General features: G+C 42.4%; 1 protein-coding gene across 1 annotated transcript in view; it reads right to left on the reverse strand.

Moving 5' to 3' along the window:
* Positions 1–18,991, reverse strand: part of USP24 (ubiquitin specific peptidase 24) — a 4,679,666-nt gene that overhangs the window by 1,280,570 nt on the left and 3,380,105 nt on the right. The gene's annotated exons all lie outside the window — the stretch shown is intronic.

The following is an 18,991-nucleotide window of genomic DNA, read 5'->3' on the forward strand; positions in this document are numbered from 1 at the left end:
TAAAATATTTTCCAACACTGGTATATTGTTACCTGGTGGGATATATATTACCACTATGCAAATCCTTTTTATATGTCGAGGTTCAAAAAAGAGATTAGTACCTCAGCATTGGAAAAGGTGGGTATATTACTGGTGTAGGGTGTGATGTTGAGCATAGAGGGATATAGAAGGGCTATCCCCCCCCCCTTTTTAGATCTATCTCTTCTGGTTATTGCAAATTTTGGAGATATTACTTTTGAGTCTTTTACACCAGGGTGTAGCCATGTTTCTGTAAGGGCTAGTATGTCAGGTTTATTTTGATCAATCCAGGCATGGAGTGGGGCTATTTTATTGCATATCCTTCTAAGGTTCAGTGCAAGTATGTTTAAAATCTTTGGGGTTACTCCTGTGGTTAGGATGTATGTCTCCACATTTGAGTAGACAAGTAATGAGGAAGGAGTACCATGGGAAGTATTTTTTATACCAAGGAGATGGTACTGGTGTCAAGGGTGGTTTCACAGAAGGTGAGGAGGCCAATTTGTGGCTTAAATAATATGGGAGGATATAGGGGAAAAGCTGGGAGGAGATATGTGAGAAGCTGTGTTTTTTTTATTGGGGTGATGGTTGGAGGAGGTTGTTGATGTGTATTGGAGTTTGGCATTAAGCAACGATATAGCTGTAGCGAGGTTGAAAATGAAAAGTAAAGAAGCTAGGCAGGTCAGGTGGAGCAAGTTAACTGTGACAGTGGGTTTAAAAATAGTAAAAGTGGTATTTGTGTGTTAGAATCTAATATCAGGTGTAAACAGAGATTATGTTATGATGTGATATGTGTGCAGCTGAAGGTAAGGGTTGGAGATGTTTCAACTTCAGGGTGGGCTTTGACAATGTGGGTAGGTGTTTTACACTGTCGTTTGTGATAAAGAGGGATGAGGGAGATGTGACTGGTCAGTAGTACAATTATGGTGCAATGTTAGTTTGTGTGTATAATAGAAGAGAAGGTGGCAAGCCTGGAGTTAATGTAAGACAGTCTGAGGTGGTGATAGTATTGTGATGGTAAAGTAGAGTAAGATGCAAAGAATTAAAGTATGGGGATGAGAATTCAAGGTGATGGACATAAGGGAAAGCAGATAGGTTTGGTTAAATAAAAGTAGGTAAGGTGTGACTGAAATGTGGGCGTGGACAAGGTAGAGATGTATATAATTAGATCATAGGAGTGAGGGGGAGTGGTTTGCTTGGTATACAAGTAGAGGTGCTGGGGAGGGTGGGATATGGGGGGAAGGGTAGGGGAGCACAGTAAGCAGAGCGGGAAGAATTCCCCCAGATGGTTTACCACCACAATCAATCAGTGGCATAGAATGTTCATGGATACAAAGACAACGTGACTGAACTCTAAAAACTTGACTCTAATCACAGCATCTAATTTTATAGTTATGGTATTTTCAATGTCTTTGCCAGGGATTTATTACACTAATACACGTAAAATATGCTGAAGTGTTACCCTTCAGCAGTAAAAGGCCTGCGAGTGTGGGTGGGTAAATGGGGGTGGAGATATCCTTCCAGCAGATTCAACACTACAACAGAACACACTAGTGCATGACTTAGCAAATTAAATTATTAGTTTGAGTCTTGGAAATTGTCTTACACAGATTTAAAAAACACACAGAGAGTTGGTGAATTAAGCACCTCTTATTAGCGCAATGTAGAATATGCAAAAACAAAAGAGGTAGCAAACACGGTACATGGAGTATAAAACAACTGTTTAAGTTTAATGAAACAAAGTAAGCGGTTTCGCGTCTGCAAAGACACTTCTTCAGCCTTTCAACAACCTAATAAACTCACTTACTTGTATAGTTTGCACAATATAATTAAATATGCTAATCAATCAATTATCTCAGTGATTCACACAAGTGCTACACCAGATGCATATATGAAACTATATGATTCTGCTTAATTATACCATAAATAGTTTACCTATATATCTAAAAATATAAGTGTGTGTAGACCCAAAGGTATCTCAGCATGATTGAAACATAAATATGAACCTATGTTTTATATGCGTTTTTCATTTATGCATTTTTAATATATGATTTTTTTTTAATTTATATTTTATGCTAGTTCTTATTTAATGTGTTTTTATTATTATATATATCACACATAATACATGAAATATTTAGGTATGAAGTTAGTTTTTGTAGATTCTGTAGATTTTGTCTTGTGTAGAGCTTTGTGTGAATCACTGACATGATTGATTAGCATATTTAATTGTAATGAGCAAACTACACAAGTAAGTGAATTTATTAGATTGTCGAAAGTCTGAAGAAGCGGTCCTTGCAGATGCAAAAGTGCTTATTTTATTAAACAAACAGTTGTTTTATACTCCATGTTTGCTACCTCTCGCTGGGGGGGGGGGGGGGGGGCAGAGAGAAAGTTAATAAGGATTTATTGATAGTTGAACTAAATAGGTACAGTACTATTTGTCTATACTCATCCACATTAAGTAACGTTTGGTAAACAAGAGTAGTGCACTATATTTCACAGTTGTGCATTTCACCTTTCTAGCCTTTAAACAGGACAATAAGAAAGCTTACAGGAGGTATTTGTAGGTATACAAGTTTGTGATTACTAAAAACAAAAATAGTGGTTTCTACAGTATAATAGGAGAGAAAGAATAATAAACTAACAAGAGATGTGTGTTTGCATGCAAATATGGGGTTACTGAAATGTAGGTTTACAGATGTTGGTAGCATGCCTGTCAGTTCCCACTCTTTGCTACACAACATACAGTCTTGTAAATCCACTATTTAAGCACTCAGAAAAGGCAGCCAGCTACAGTGAGTAGCATGTATGAAAAAAAATGCAGCAGCCACCCTAGTCAATGAAAAAACTCTTCATAAAGGGAAACCCTCATATATTAACAATTGCCTACAATATCCAGCAAGTGCTGTTCGTGCAAACATAAAATCAGGTATTATTTTATTTATTTATTTCCAGTTTGTTTACCGGGGAAGTCCACTGGGCCAACATGACCCATTTTCAGTGGAGGCTCAGGGAGAAAAGCTCCAAGAAAGCATTGTACAAATTCAGTTACAATAAAATACAGGAGTATACAAGATAAAATTGTAAAGAGAGTTACAAAATAAGAATATTCACAAGCATAGTTAGCAGAATTCATAGAGAGAGAGAGGTTAAGGGTTATACAGTTTCCTTGGAGCAATGGCACTGAAGTGTTGAGTGTGGAAGTCAGTTACATATATAAAGAAAGGAATTCTGGATATGCTTGCTTTGTTTTTGAAGTAGAAAACTATTCACATTATTTACAAAGTTGAGTCATGTGAGCATAGCTGTAGTAATTGTTAGTAGGTTAGAGAGAGTAAAGTTAATGGAGTTATAGGGAGCTTGTGTAGGGTCATAGGTATAAGACTATGGGAGATTGTAAAGAGTTGAAGTATGAAAAGAAGGGACCCCTAGGGTATAGACTTAGAAAGGAAATTAAGTAGGGTGGAAGCAGGTGCATTTCCATTTAGTGGACAGGTGTTTGAAAAGCTGGGTTTTGAAGATGTCAGAGTTAGATGTGGTTCTTAGTGAGGTGGGGAGGGCATTCCATTTTTGGCCTAGAGCATATGAGAGGAGAAGCTGGCCAGCAGGACGCTTAGGTTTGTGGACAGCAATTAGATTCTGGTGCTCTGATCAGAGTGTTCTATTAGGAATATAAGGGGGAAGGATATTAGCTAGAGCAGGGCATTTTGTAGGATGAAATACAAGTTTATGTGCTGTGGACAGTTGCAGGTAGTCAAAGTAGTTTGAACGTTCGAGCCAATGTAATGATTGAGGCAGGTGAGGCAGTGATGGGTGGAATTTTTAGAATTTGTGGCAAATTTAGAGATTTTATTGTAGCAGTTTTCTAGTTTGGAGGTTGTAGAGGTGGACAGGTTGGTTAGGAGAGGAGCACCGTATAATAAGGAAGGGAGAAGATATGTAGTGGCCAGAGTATGTCTAGTGGAGTGAGAGAGAAAGCGATTGTTCCTATACAACATACCTAGCTTTTGGCGTTTTTTTTTTTAATGTTTTGTTTTATGTGTGTGTTGAATTTGAGGTGTTCGTCCACAGTTATGCCTAGGAGTTTTGCAGAAGGCACCTCTTCTATGGGTGAGTTAGTTTGGCTAAGGACTTTGAATTCATTTTTTGTTGAATGAACAGGTCTTAGAGGGGGGGAATAGTGGGATTTTAGATTTATTTGCACTGAGAGAGAGGTGGATATGGTGCATCCAGTTTTCTGCTGCGGAGAATGCAGTTTGGGTTTTTGTCAGCAGTTTGGAGAGGTTAATAGCAGAGCAGATTAAGGTAGAATCGCCTGCATATTGAATAATTTCAGGAATAGCAGTGTTAACGTTATTGATGAAAATGTTGAAAAGCATGGGACCAAGGATGGATCCCTGTGGAACACCAGTTGGGGTAGGTAAGAAGGAAGAGGTGGAGTTCTTCCATTTGACTGCCTAAGATCTGTCAGATAGCTGGAGAACCAGAATAATGTTTTTGGTGAGAGGTGAAGGTTTGAGAGATGGCAGAGTAAGTGCTTGTGGGAAATGGTGTCAAATGCCTTAGATAGATCTAGTAGTACAGTAGAAACTAGGTGTTCTGAATTTCGGGTTTGATTGACAGTTTCAAGGAAGGAGAGAAGAGCTGTAATGGTGCTGTGGGCTGGGCAGAAGCCATGCTGAGTGGGTGTGAGGAGACTGTTTTGGGTCAGGAATGGCATAAGTTGGTGGTGGATGCACTTTTCAAGGATTCTGGAGAGTGGAGAGAGTAGGGCAATAGGGCGGAAATTAGAGACACTGGTATTTTTGCCACCTTTATAAGAAAGGGATGATATAAGCTGTGTGCCAAGTTTGAGGATATAGGATTCATTTATGGATCTGTTTACAATGATGCTAATTGGGAGAGCAATACCATCAGCAGCATAATTTAGGTAGGAGGGTGGAATATTGTCAGGAGCGTTAGCACATGGTTTGAATTTGGATAGGAGTTTTTTATGAAGTTAGTGGAGATGGGTTTGAGCTCAAACAGCAGAGGAAGGTTGTTAGATGGGTTTGAAGGGGAAGTGTGATGGGCAGTTGAGTTATTGTTAGGAAAGGATTTGGTAAGGGCAGAGATGGATTTGATGAAAAATTAATTGAATTCAGAGCCTAGTTCCAGACTGGATTTACTTGGCTCAGGACAGGTATTATTCTTTGAGCTTGGATGGAGAAGCAATTTTACTGAGTTCCAGAATTGCTTTGGGTTTTTATTGTTATTGGACTGGACAGTGATATAGTAGGATTTTTTGCCCTTGGTTATTAGCTGTTTTGCAAGGTTACAAAGCTGTTTATATTGAAGCAGGGCATTGGGCAGTTTATTATTTTGGTAGAGCTTCCAAAGTTTGTCCCTTTGGTGCATGACCTGTTTTGTTTGCTTGGATAGCCATGGAGCTGTGTTAGTTTTTATTCTTTTATATCTTAGAGGAGCTAGAGAGTTTAGGGTGTCAAGGAAGATAGAGTTGAAGTAGTCTAAGGCTTTGTCAAGGGGAAGGGTATTTAGAGATTGCCAGTTCATTTGTTTGAATATGTTTGAGAAAGTTGTAGGGTTAAAGTTAGCGAGGTTACGAGTGTGAATGTATTGATGCTGGTATGGGGAAGAGTTAGTGGAGCGATGGATGAAGGCTGGGAGGTGGTCACTAATGGTATCGGGAATTGTGCCAGAGTTAGTTATTTTGTTAGGATTTGAGACTACGATCCAATCTAAAATGGTTCCAGGGGGATTTGTTGTATTTGGTCGAGTGATAGTGTGGATTAATTGGGTAAAGTTGTAGAGATTGATGGCTAGGGATGGTGAGAGGCTGATGATTTTATTCCAGTCAATATTAATGTCTCCTAAGATATAAGTTTCATAGTTAATTTTGGTGGATGTCCGTAGGAGAATTTCTTCGAGTGTTGAGCAATTGTTACCAAGTGAGATATAAAGGGCAATGAAGCATATATTTTTGTGCTTGTTTAGTTTTGGTAGCCCAGCAGTTAGTTCAGTATTTTGGAATTGTGGGATTGGAATTTGAAGGGGAATTAAGTTGAGGAGGTTAGAGTAGACTAAGGCAGTGCCGCCACCTTTTTTAACTAGTCGATCATTTCTGAGAATATTAAATCCTGGGAGTAGGATCTGAGTCGGAGACTAAGGGTTTAAGCCATGTTTCGGATATAGCTAGGATGTGAGGTTGGTTGTGGCTTAGCCAAGTGTGGAATTGGTGGGTTTTGTTACTAAGACTCTGTGCATTGATGGTGAAGATCTTTAGGTTATTAATATGGGAGGGAGAAGTTGAGGGGTTGGTGTTGTATTTACAGCGTGTAGGACCAGGGTTGGGATGGAAATCTCCGGCAAGGATTATGTTGTTATAGGCAAAATCTTTTAGCCATTTTGGTTTGCTGCGTATGTGTTTAGGGAGAGTTGTGATTAGATTAGGTGACAATATGTTAGCTTTGCAGGGGAGGAGGAAGATTTTAGGGTGAAATAGGTGCATTGGGTTGTGCTGAATGAGAAAGGGGGAGATAAGAGTGGAAATGAGGGTAATAGTAAGGATGAGGTGGGATTAGTGTGGAGGTTACTTTTGTAGGTAATATTGGGCAATTGGAGGAGGAATATGAGCTAGCACAGAATAAGGGAATTAGGAAAAGAGGCAATGGACATGGAGGGTGTGGTGATTTATGGAGACCATGTCAAAGAGGAGAGAGAGATATGTGTGGATTTGTAGGGGAGAGAAGGCTGTGGAAGAGAGGGGGTTTTATAAGGAGAAGGTGGTACAGTCAGAGTTAAGTGAGAGTGGAGGAGGGAATGGAAGATGGGTGTAGTATAAGTGGAAGAGTATAGGTGTGGAGGCAATTGGTGGGAGGTATTGTGAGGTGGATATGTATTTGGTAGTGTGGATAAGAGGGAGGGGCAAGAGAAGAATAAAGGTAACTGCTCTGAGGGTGGGTAGGAATTGGGGGTAGGGTAGAGGAACGGTGTGGGCCCGCAGGGCGAATGGAGCAGGAAGAGGTGGAGAGAAGGTGGCTGGCAGAAACCAATCAGCCAGCTATGGGATAAATGAAAGACTCTGTGAAATACTGAACCAGCAGAGGTAGGTCTGGGCTGGAGAGTGTGAGGGAAGAAACGCAGTACAGGAAAGCACAGGGTAGATAAATAAATAAATTATTATAGAAGCCTTCAGTAGGAGAGGGTAGAAATATAGGGTCTATATTAAAATCCCGAAAGGCCTTAACAGCAAATGTATGTACATCGACACAAATGTCGATGTACATAAACAGCAAAACACTAATTGGTGAAAATCACAACACCGAACATGTTACATCAAGCAAGAGCACCTCACAGGTACATTCAACCGAACATAAAAAACTGAAATCAACCCACACCCCCTTACTTAAATATACCAACTCTGAGACCGCACTATAGTGGGGAAAAGGATATATTTCCTTATCCCCACAATCACGCCGCTACAAGTTCAGCATTGTGATTTTCACCAATTATGTGTTTCGCTGTTATGTACATCGACGTTTATGTGTCGATGTACATACATTCACTGCTACAGCCTTTCGGGATTTTAATACAGACCCGAAATATATATTTTCGTAAAATATGCACTACAGTTTAGCAGGGAGAAAAAAATAAAAAAACACTTAGCCAGATGGCAGCACACTTACTTGATGTAACTGCAGTACAAACAGCAAAAAAAAAAAATGATCGTTTTACAGTAGGATTCAGTGAAACTAACAGCCAGTAGAAACTTGCTAATATTTACCAGGCTGTGGAATTTGTGACTCAACACTGGGACTAAGCAGAAATTCCTTGAGATTCCAAGAGCAGAATAAGTTATTTTTTTACACTTATTTCACTGAATTGCACTTCTTTAATTCTTAAAATTGTGCTATACAGCCAGTCTACTACATTTTGCACTGTTATAAAGTTTTTTTACTGCGTCACTGCATTTATGTACTGTTTTATACTGTTTAACTGTGTTTTTCAATGCTAGAAACTGTTTCACTACTCTAATTGCATTTTTACTGAATTACTTAACTGTAAGCTGGTTTTTCATATTAAGAGTTATATTTTCTGTTTGTGAGTGCTCTGTGCTTTTTTATGAGGTTTCTGTGTTCTAGTCAGGTATAATATAACTGATATGTTTGCAGTTAAAAGCATTCTCTAGAGTCTCCTTGCTCCTTTAGCAGTTGCCCGCCCATGCTGTAAATTTAATCTGGGACACTCCTCCCAGTCTAGTGTCATTAGCTTATTCTACCTAATACAGAGAGAACATTTGAGAGGGCCAACCCACTTAGGTTCTTAACCTTGAATTATCTTCTGTTCCTGCTTTCTCCTTTTCAAAAAAAAAAAAAAAAATGTTTTTCTAAGCTTGTTTTCTGCCTTTCCTGTAACTAGTCCAGTCCAGATACAGATTTGCTGTATCTGGGACTGTTTGTAACCTTCTGAGCCCCACACGCCTTTCTGTGTTGGAGGGAAGCATTCTAGCTTATCAGTGGGAGTGGTAAGCACTAGGTAGCCTATCTACTACAAGAGGAGTGGTCTCTGGCCAAGAAATTGTGGTTTATTGGCTGTTTAGGCAGTTTTTTTCCCATCTCTTTTCAACTTTCTGGTTTAAAAGCCCACGTTTGGGCTTGTTTTCCCCCTTTCCTGTAACTAGTCTAGTCCAGACACAGACTTGCTGTATCCAGGACTGTTTGTAAGCTCCTAAGCAGTGCCAAAGTCTGCTCTTCAATTTGTCCCTTAGATCTACTTTCTTTCCTCTCTTGCACTTATATTAGCTTATTAGTCTAGCACTTTACCAGACTTCTTGTAGCAATTATTGTAGCACAAAAGTACTACCAGCACTAAATATTCTATAAGGAAACAGATCCAGTACTTATCAATGCCCACCCCTCCAGGTATGTCTAAAGGTCAGTTCCCTGTGCTTTCTCCTATTAACCTGGTGAACTTGGGCATCCTGAGGCAATATAGCAACCGCCTCATGTACAATAACAACCCTCTCCTCTTACCTCTCAAGACTCAGAATTGCGAGAGATGCATTTATATATCTAAATTGGAAGTCATGCACTATACAGCGTAGACCGGAATAGGAGAAGGTCAACACTTGCAACACACCACATGGAACACATAGCCCTCCAGAACACACACCAGCACCGCCTTCACATAAAAACACATACCAACTTTCGTGGAGGCTCTCAATAAAAATCTACCCAAGCAGCAAAGACCTCCAAGGCAGAAACACACTTGACCACCACAACACAACTCTAATCAAGAGACACAACTCTCCTAAACAGTGTGCCACTCAACCAAAGGCATAACAGCATGTCCAACACACTAGTCATAGGTGACGTAATAGTGAGGCACACTGATGTCCCACTCACTAGGTTGAACAAGGAGAAAGTAACAGTCAGCTGCCTGTCAGGTGCCAGGATCCATCACATAATGCACACACTCAGGTCCCTCAACAACAGGTCCAAATATGACTCTGTCATTGTACATGTGGGTGTGAATGATCTGAGATGTACCTCCCTGGACTACATGAAGAGAGACATGGAGGAGCTCTTGGATTATGACCCTAGCCCTGAGCAGCATCCTACCATCACCAAGAATGATACCACAACAGTACAAGCAGAACATGATTTCAACAACTGGCTACGTTTCTGTGTCATTCTAAGGGGATCCAGTATGTGCCTGCCTGGGATGACATGATTGACAGACCTCGATGCTTTGCCAGAGATGGCCTGCATCTGTCACCCGTGGGCTTCTGGATACTGGCCAAGGCTCTTGCCACCCCTATAGTGCCTTTTTTAGGCGGTGTTCCAAAGACCAAATTATCACCGTAACAGCTACAAACAAATGCAATCTGAGGGTCATGCTGCTCAACGGTAGAAGTCTAAATCTCAAAATGCACTCGCTTGAAGCACTCCTTAAAATAGAGAACACAGACATTTGTGTTGTAACAGAGACCTGGTTCAAGGCAACAAAAAGTACCCCTGCACTACCAGGCTATAACTCATTCCACACCTTTCAGCCCCAGAACTTGGACCAAAGCTCCAAAAGTGGTGGTGTTTCCATATTCATAAAGGATGAGCACACCTCCAGACTAGTAGCCCAACATAACACATCAGAGATACTTCAGGTGCAGCTAACATTGGGTAAGACAGCGATTCAGGTTGTAACCTGCTACAGGTCCCAAGCCATGTCCCAAGATTCTCACTCTACGTTCCAAAGCACCCTGGAGATTATTAGGGTCCAACCTAACACTCTCTTACTAGGCGACTTCAACTACTCCTCCATTAACTGGGAAAACTACTCATGTACCAATACACGTGCCCAACTTTTCCTGGAGTACATTAATTCCAATGCCCTGGAAAAGCTTGTTCTTACCCCCACTAAAGGTAGCAACATCCTTGACCTGGTCATTACTAACATGGGCGACCACTGCTCTACACTAACAGTCAGCTCCTCCCTGGTTAGATCTGACCACAAACTAATCACCTTGGAAATCCACAATCCTCTCACCCCCACCTCTCGCAAAGGTAACCACCATGAAAAACTTCTCCAAAGCTAACTTTGGGCTCCTAAAAATAGAGGTGGCTAACTTCACGGCACCCATGTGAGTGGAAAATAGTTGTATAACTGCAAAATCATACACCAATGCACTGTACGAACACATACACAAATGCATGGATGTCGCCATAACCAATAGAATCAAGAGATACTCCTCCAAAAAAAGGAAGCCAATCTGGTGGTCCCCTGCCATAAACAAACTCTACTACAGGAGGAGGAAACTGATGCGGAATAAGGTGAAGTCCCAAGACTGGAAAACCTCCCTTATCAGCCTCAACAAAAAGTTGAGATCTCTCACCAAACCCTCTAAAGCTAGGTATGAAAACAGAATTGCAGCAGATAGTAAAGACAACCACAAGGCCTTCTATAGTTATGCAAAGAATCTCCACAGCAATACCCAGATTTGCTCTGAGCTACTGCACAATGGTACCCTCCTATACCAAGCCAACAGATATTGCCAGTAAACTGGCTGAAAGATTCAGTGCCAACTTTACCCCCCCCCCCCACGGACCAATCACAATACCAGTAGATTGCCAGGCACCCAGTATTACTGTTGCACAGGTTAAAACAGCACTGTCCAAGACCAAGAATACAGCTTCTATGGGACCTGCCAATATCCCTGGCTGTGTTCTACATGAACTACAGAGTGAACGTGCACCTCACCTGTGTGCCCTGTTCAATCACAGCCTCACCTCAGGCTTTGTCACTATTGAATGGTGCACTGCTACAGTCTTCCCTCTCCACAAAGGAGGAACAACTTCAGACCCGGGAATTATCACCCCATTAGCCTGATGAGCCTGGTATGTAAAGCTATGAAACACATCAACATGGACCTAATAAACAAGGATATAGAGAACCTCCAAACTCTGGATCCCACACAGTTTGGTTTTGTGAAGGACAGATCATGCCTGCTCAACCTGGATGACTTCTTTGAGTCAGTCACCAGAGCTGTGGATGAAGGCAAGGAGGTTCATACAGCCTACCTTGACCTGGCCAAGGCTTTTGATACCATTCCCCACTCAGGAATCATAGGAAAAATCACTAAGTTAGGTGGGTTGCAAACTGGCTCACAGATAGAACCCACTGTGTGAAAGCAGCTGACTCCCAAGTCAGACTGTCGACTAGCCACGAGTGGAGTCCCACATGGTTCGGTCCTGGGTCCTCTCCTGTTTGGTATCTATTTCTATGAAGTCCAGGCCAACACGAAGGGACTCTGGCTGACAAAGTTCGCAGACGATTGCAAGTTGGGAGCTATTATTAACTCCCCAAATGATGTTGACATCCTGCAGAATGGCCTCACTGAGACCAACGACTGGTGCCATAACCATGGCCTTAAGCTCAATGCCAAAAAATGTGTCATCATCCCCTTTGGGAAAAACCCGGTTCCCATGAATTACCACACTGATGGTAGTCCACTGAACACAGAAGGTGTTATAAGAGATCTGGGAACACAGGTTGACAGCAATCTCTCTTTTGATCACCACACTGCCACTGTGGTAAGAAAGTCCCTCTCTATGTGGCACATCTCATTACTAAGGTTTTGGCACCCAGGAAGAAAGAGGTCATTGTCTCCCTTTACTCTTCCCTCATTAGGCCAATCAAGTACAATGTCCCATTTGGCATGTACCTCACTAGATACCTGCAACAACTGGAGAGGCCACAAAAGTACCTCACAATGAGGATCCTAGGTCTTAAACACTTGTCCTATATGGACAGACTCAAAAAAACTCTGTCTCATATCGTCTACTTGAGACAATCTCTGCTTGATTTACAAAGTCATGTCTGACCCAGCTCTGTTAGAAATGCTACATCTAAAGAAATCCCAGTCCCTCTGCACCACATGCTCCAGATACCTCAACCTCATTACCACAATTAACAGAACATGCTGGATTGACAGGTTCATAACCCAGAGACTGCCTATGCTATGGAATAGACTTCCCATACATGTCAAGCAGAGTACCTCGCTGACCCTCTTCAAGAGGAATCTTGATGAGTGGATGGGAAACAGAAAATTCACCCCAGGGATAACTTCAGTGGTTCTACTCAACAGAGGCACTGGGAACTAAGGTCAGGTGGCACTATGTCAGGGAAATCCTATGACTAGGCTTGTAAAGGCCCCACGGCCATTAGCCTAGTACACACCTATGAATCTATAATTGCTGCACATTAACAGCATAAAGACAACACTTAGCTGCTACTACTGAAACCTAGAGTAAAAAGTCAGTAGAAACATTCTGATATATTTACTACACATTAACAGCAAAAGACACAACACTTAGCCAGAATTAAACACATTGAAATCTTAGTTGTATTTTTCTAATACAAGGTTGAACTAAAATGAAATAAACCATAACAGTTACGATAAAACAAGAATCCAATGCACCTTCTTGTAGAGTGAAGCAGCTGGATGGAGAGAACACTTGGGACAAGGGGTAGTGAAGTGACTATGAGTTTGGAGCCACAGAGGCAAAAGTAGTGGGGGAAGAAGCTGAGATGCAGGGAGGGCCAGTCAGTTCCTTCAGTGGAAAGCAGTTACTCCCTGCCCCCAGGTGGTTTACCACCATAAACAATATGCTTTATTTATTTATTTTTTTGCAAGTTACTTCTTAAACCCATTACTACCTGGACAAATGTATTACTTCTACATTCATTTTAATATAATCTTGTGCAACCATTTATTCTGTAATGGCTTAATCCTGTAAAATATCTTCACATAATCCCAGTGTCTTGTCCTTCGGCTTTTCCCGGTTAGGGGTAGCACAGTGGAACTCCGGTCCGCTAATGATTGGCAGTTGATTTTTACGTGCCGAGTTGCCAGCCCTGATGCACAACCTTCATCGTGTACTAAGTTTATTTTATCCTCCTAACAAGATCACCCTACTGTGCTCACTTTTAAGAGATGCTTCCATTCTGTATAGTCAAAAAGCTATGTCAGTGTCCACGCAAACCTAACATACTACCTGTAAACCCCTTTCTCATCTCCTTCATCACTCCACTCTCCTAAATAAATTGTTTTAAATAGTCCTTTAAACCGCATTTATTTCAGTACATACAGAGTCTATTTGTGACACCTGTTTTCACACAAATTTTAAAAACAAGGAACAAACTGAATATAACCTGTTCCACCTTGCACACTGTATACAAGTAAATATCTGTCACTCTTGCAACATTTAATACTTTTACACCGACAGCAGTGCCTCTACCACTGTTAAATAAACCCAAGTTATCTTTCCAATTATGGTGACAATTTTAATAGTTGTTGACGTAAGACACTTTTTTCAAGGTTATCCATCATTTCTAATGTGAATTTATGGCACATAAGCACAGTTTCCAAATATCCAGTTCCACTGCAACACCCACAATCTTTCATCCCAAATCTTCGCTAAAGCGGTTCTCCCTTTGTCCCTTTCTCAAGGCTGGAAAAATAAAATTATATAATCGTCTCCTTTAACAGTTATTTCATTCCATATTCAGGTTAATTACAGTCATTACCAAACTAGTCAATTTCCCCATTTTTTCCATCTCAGCAATATTGCTACCACAAAAAAGCATCCACGTCACCTGCATACTTCATTTCATACAGGACAGTACTATGTCACTATTCCTAAATGTAAACACTCCTCTAAGTATTTATTACTGATACATAACATTACTGCAATGATATTGTGGAATAAAATTAACACTCACAAAGGGCATCCCATGTCCATTGCTTGGAGCAATATTTTATTAGTTTCATTTTTCTTCATAATGATGTCCTTATCATAATAAGAAGTTATGTACCTACCATAACGTTCCATGTTAGTTGTCTTCTCTCGCCTTCTTTCTTGCTGGATGGGTTCGGAGCCGATCCTCGGCTCCGACTCGGCACTTGCTAAGCTCGAGAGCTAATTTTACCAGCTCGAGGCAACTCTATATCCCATGATGCAAGGCGGAGACTACCCAGATCTCGTCTGGTAGCTAAGGAAATTAGGAATATATTCTTCCAACTGTAGAGGAGGAAGAAAAAGTAACAATACTAAATGACAATCATAAACATCATAATCCTCTAGAAAGGATCAACCTAATCTAGTGACACTAGAAGCTGAATAGCTAAAAAAAGAATAAAACATCTTAATAGAAGAGGCATAATCTTCGCGGTCTGACCAGGCTAGGGGGATGGAGGGTGGGACGCAAGAAAGAAGGCGAGAGAAGACAACCAACATGGAACGTTATGGTAGGTACATAACTTCTTAATGTTACGTTGTCAATCTCGCCTTCATTCTTGCTGGATGGGACCGCGTCCCTAGCACCTCTATCCTGGGTGGCTCAATGGAACAGACTCTTGAGAACGGTGGAACCAAAATTCGCTCTGTCTCTGGAGGCCAAGTCTAATTTGTAATGTGAAACAAAGGTATGAGGAGAGGCCCATGTGGCTGCTGCACAAATAGTGTCTATTGGAAGTCTAGCTTGAAAAGCTGTCGATGTAGCTAGAGCTCTGGTAGAATGGGCTTTTGGCTTAGAAATCAACTCTTTGCCTCTGAGCTGATAAATGTAAGTAATCACAGAAGACAGCCATCTAGATAAAGTCACCTTGGAAACTGGAAGGCCTTTCCTGTTCTCTGCATAGGATAGAAACAGTTGATCCGATTTCCTAAAAAGTTTAGTTTTGTCCAGATAATATCTGAGCTGGCGGTGAACATCAAGACAATGTAATTTTTGTTCCGCTCTATCAGAATAATTCGGGAAAAACAATGGAAGATCAATGGATTGATTTAAGTTAGTTTGCGATGCCACTTTTGGTAAGAAAGACGGATTAGTCCTTAGAGATGCCCTGTCTTTGTGGAAGATTAAGTAGGGAGGACGAATGCAGAGAGCATGAAGGTCAGATACTCTCCTGGCAGAAGTAATGGCGACTAGAAAAAGTGTCTTCCAAGAAAGAAATTTCAAAGAACAGGCAGCCGCAGGTTCGAAAGGGGGAAGAATCAAGGATGTTAAAATTAAATTTAGATCCCACTGTGGTGGGGGGTCTCTAATCGGAGGTTTAAGTAAAAAGATACCTCAAAGGAATGCCTTGCAAAGTTTATGTGACATAATGTTGTGGTCCAAAAGGCCTATATGAAAATTCGTAATGGCTGCCAGCTGAACTTTTACTGTGGAGGAAGAGGATCCTGAATGAAAAATCTCAGCTAGGAAGTCCAAGACCGAATGAATCGGAGCAGTATAGAGGTCTATGTTCCTAGCTTTTGCCCAGAAGGAGAAACGTCGCCATTTACTAGTGTAAATCCTTCTGGTAGAAGATTTCAGGGAAGCTACTATGATATCCCGGACGGGATTAGAAATCATAGGAAGCCTGGCTAAGGATGGCAGTGGAGCAACCAAGCAGTGAGGTTGAGAGAAGGTATGGATTGGTGCAGCTGCCCCGACTGGTGGGTCAGAAGATCTGGAACCTGGTCCAGATGCCATGGCTGTACCAAGAGATAACGATGTAGGAACAGAAACCATATCTGTCGAGGCCAATAAGGGGCAATGAGAATCAACTTGGCTCTCAAGGCGGTTGCTTTCTGAATTAGTTGAGGTATCAGAGGAAAGGGGGGAAAGGCATAAAGAAGTCCCCGGGGCTAATCTTGGGTTAGAGCGTCTCTGGGGGGATGGCCTGGAAGGGGGAAGAGAGAGAAGAAGTCTGGGCATTTGCTGTTTTGAGGTGTAGCGAAAAGGTCGCAGCAAGGAAGGCCCCACTTCTGAAAAATCTCTTCCGTCACTGATTGTTTGAGAGACCACTCGTGAGGCATGAGAATAGCTCTGCTCAATCTGTCCGCTATGATGTTTGATTTCCCGGGGATATGCGTTGCTATCAGAAACCACTGAGAAGAGATTGCCCATTGCCAAAGTCTGAGAGTCTCTCAACACAGTGGATAGGACTTGGTTCCGCCCTGTTTGCTGATATACCACACTACGGACATATTGTCCGTTTGGACTGCAATAGTTCCCAGGGGAAGAGAGTCGTTGAGGGCTTGCAACGTTAAAAGCACTGCTCTCATCTCCAAGACATTTATGTGCAGATGGTATTCGAAAGTTTGCCAAGTGCCATGGACCATCCTGCCCTGATAATGCCCCCCCCACCCGATCAGGGAGGCGTCCGATGTAACTGTGGCGACCGGGGCAGGAGGAACAAAGGGTCTGCCCTGATGGACTTGAGGGGACGATATCCACCAGGTCAGATGCCTTTTGCAAGTTGGAGTTATTGTGATCTTGACGCATGGGAAGTTGTTGAAAAGACCATTGGGCGAATAGCATCCATTGTAGAAGACGCATGTAAAAGCGGGCAAAGGGAAGAAGTGTTATGGCGGCCGCCATAAGACCCAATACTTTCAGAGCAAATCTGGCCTGAATTTTGTTGCTGAGAAGAATCACCTGGACGTGACTTTGAATGTCCAAAATCCTTTGGTCTGTTAACTTTGATGAAAGTTGTACGGTATACAATTTTGCGCCTATAAAAGTAATAGATTGACAAGGCGACAAGGCAGATTTTTCGAAATTTAAAGAAATCCCTAGCCCTCTGCAAATGTGAATGGTGTAATCTCTGACTTGGAGAAGTTGATGCCTGGTGGTGGCAGTGAGGAGCCAGTCGTCTAGATATGGAAACACCTGGAATCCTTGACGTCTCAGGTGAACCGTAACCGCTGCCATACATTTGGTGAACACTCTGGGGGCTGTAGTGAGTCCAAAGGGCAGGGCCCTGAATTGGAAGTGACTGGTCCCCAGCCGAAAGCGGAGAAATCTTCTGGAGCGCCTGTGAATTTATATGTGATAGTACGCATCCTGAAGATCTATCGAGCACATCCAATTGTCCTTGCCCAGAAATGGTAGAATGGACTGAAGCATGACCATCCGGAATCTTGATTTCTTTACAAACTTGTTTAGTTTGCTCAGATCTAATATTGGTCTCCAGTCCCCTGTCTTTTTTGGAACTAAAAAGAACCTTGAGTAGATTCCGGATCCTATTTGGTCCGCTGGGACTGGCTGGATGGCTCTTTTTGCTAGCAGTTTTGATATTTCTAGTACTGCTAGTTCCCTTAGACCGGGTGGAACTGGAAGGGTTCCCTTTTGCTGAATTGGGTTTTGAATAAAGGGAATTTTGTAACCCTCGGATATAATCGACTGTACCCATTTGTCTTGAGAAAGGGAAAGCCAGGCTATTGGGTACAGCGATAATCTTCCCCCGACTGCCTCCGAAGGTGGACAATCGGGCAACATCTCAGGGATGCTGGAAGGGTTTGTCAGAAAGAGGCTCTCTGCTACCCTGATTCTGCGGACCCCCTCTGCCCCTAGGGCGGCGTCTATTATTGTTACCCCCTCTGCCTCTGGGGGTAAACTGACTTCGTGCGTCAGGCGTGACTCCTTGAGATTTGCGGAACCACATTTTCCCTCCCTTCTGTCCTTTGGGGTAAGGTCTTGAAGGGGTGGAGAAACGGACTCCTACGGCAGAAAGAGTCTTGCCATCTTGTTCGCATCTAGTCAAAGTGTCTTTCACTTGAGGTCCGAACAAGGTCGAACCATCAAAAGGGGAGTTTGTGAATGACGCCTTGAAGGGGTCTGCAAAATTACAAAGCCGCATCCAGGACTGACGCCTTAAAGCCACTCCTGTGCCTGCGGCCCTACTCGCTCCATCGGCTGCATAAGAAATGAGCTGCATAGAGGAGTTAACAATGGAGTTAAGGATTCCTAGCTGTGAGCTAATCTTATCCTGAGACCCAGCAGCTGACGGATTCTGTAAAACTTCTCCCAACTCTTTAAGAACATCTCTTTGAAGGTGGGAAAAGTGGCACAAGCAGTTCAGCGATCTCATGGCAAAAGTCGCTGAAGAAAAAATCCGCTTGCCGTACCTGTCCATAGTCCTAGAATCCTTGTTAGGAGGATGGACAGGTAGTGAAGGATCAGCTACTTGGTGGCAGCAGCCACCACCATGGCATCAACTGGGACACCCTTTGTCAAATATTGTCTATCTGGTGGGGCAGTAATCAATTTAGAAGGCCTCCTAGGAATAGGTTCCACCGAATCTGGAGCCATCCACGCCTTCCGAGCCACTACATCCATAAGAGGGTTGAAAGGCGGAGACACCCAGGAGGTGGAGGGTCGAGATCCGAATGCCTCCAGGTATACTGACTCGTCCTCGGAAGGATTAAGGGAGGGCCAGTTCCCCCTCTGCTTAAGGAGTTCAAGGATGTCTGAGAAAGAGACATCCTCAGAGGAGGACCTTGGGGATCCCTCCGACTCATCCAGGTCAGTAACAGATGTAATAGACTCGGGGGAGTCTAGATGTTTCCTCTGACATGTCCTCTTACGCGGAGGTTCACCTGACGGATCAGGAGAAGTCTCGGAAGAGGAAGATATTCCCAATGGGGAA

Source organism: Protopterus annectens, chromosome 10.part0 (assembly GCF_019279795.1).
Source record: "Protopterus annectens isolate FY-2018-M chromosome 10.part0, PAN1.0, whole genome shotgun sequence".
Lineage (NCBI taxonomy): Eukaryota > Metazoa > Chordata > Ceratodontiformes > Protopteridae > Protopterus > Protopterus annectens.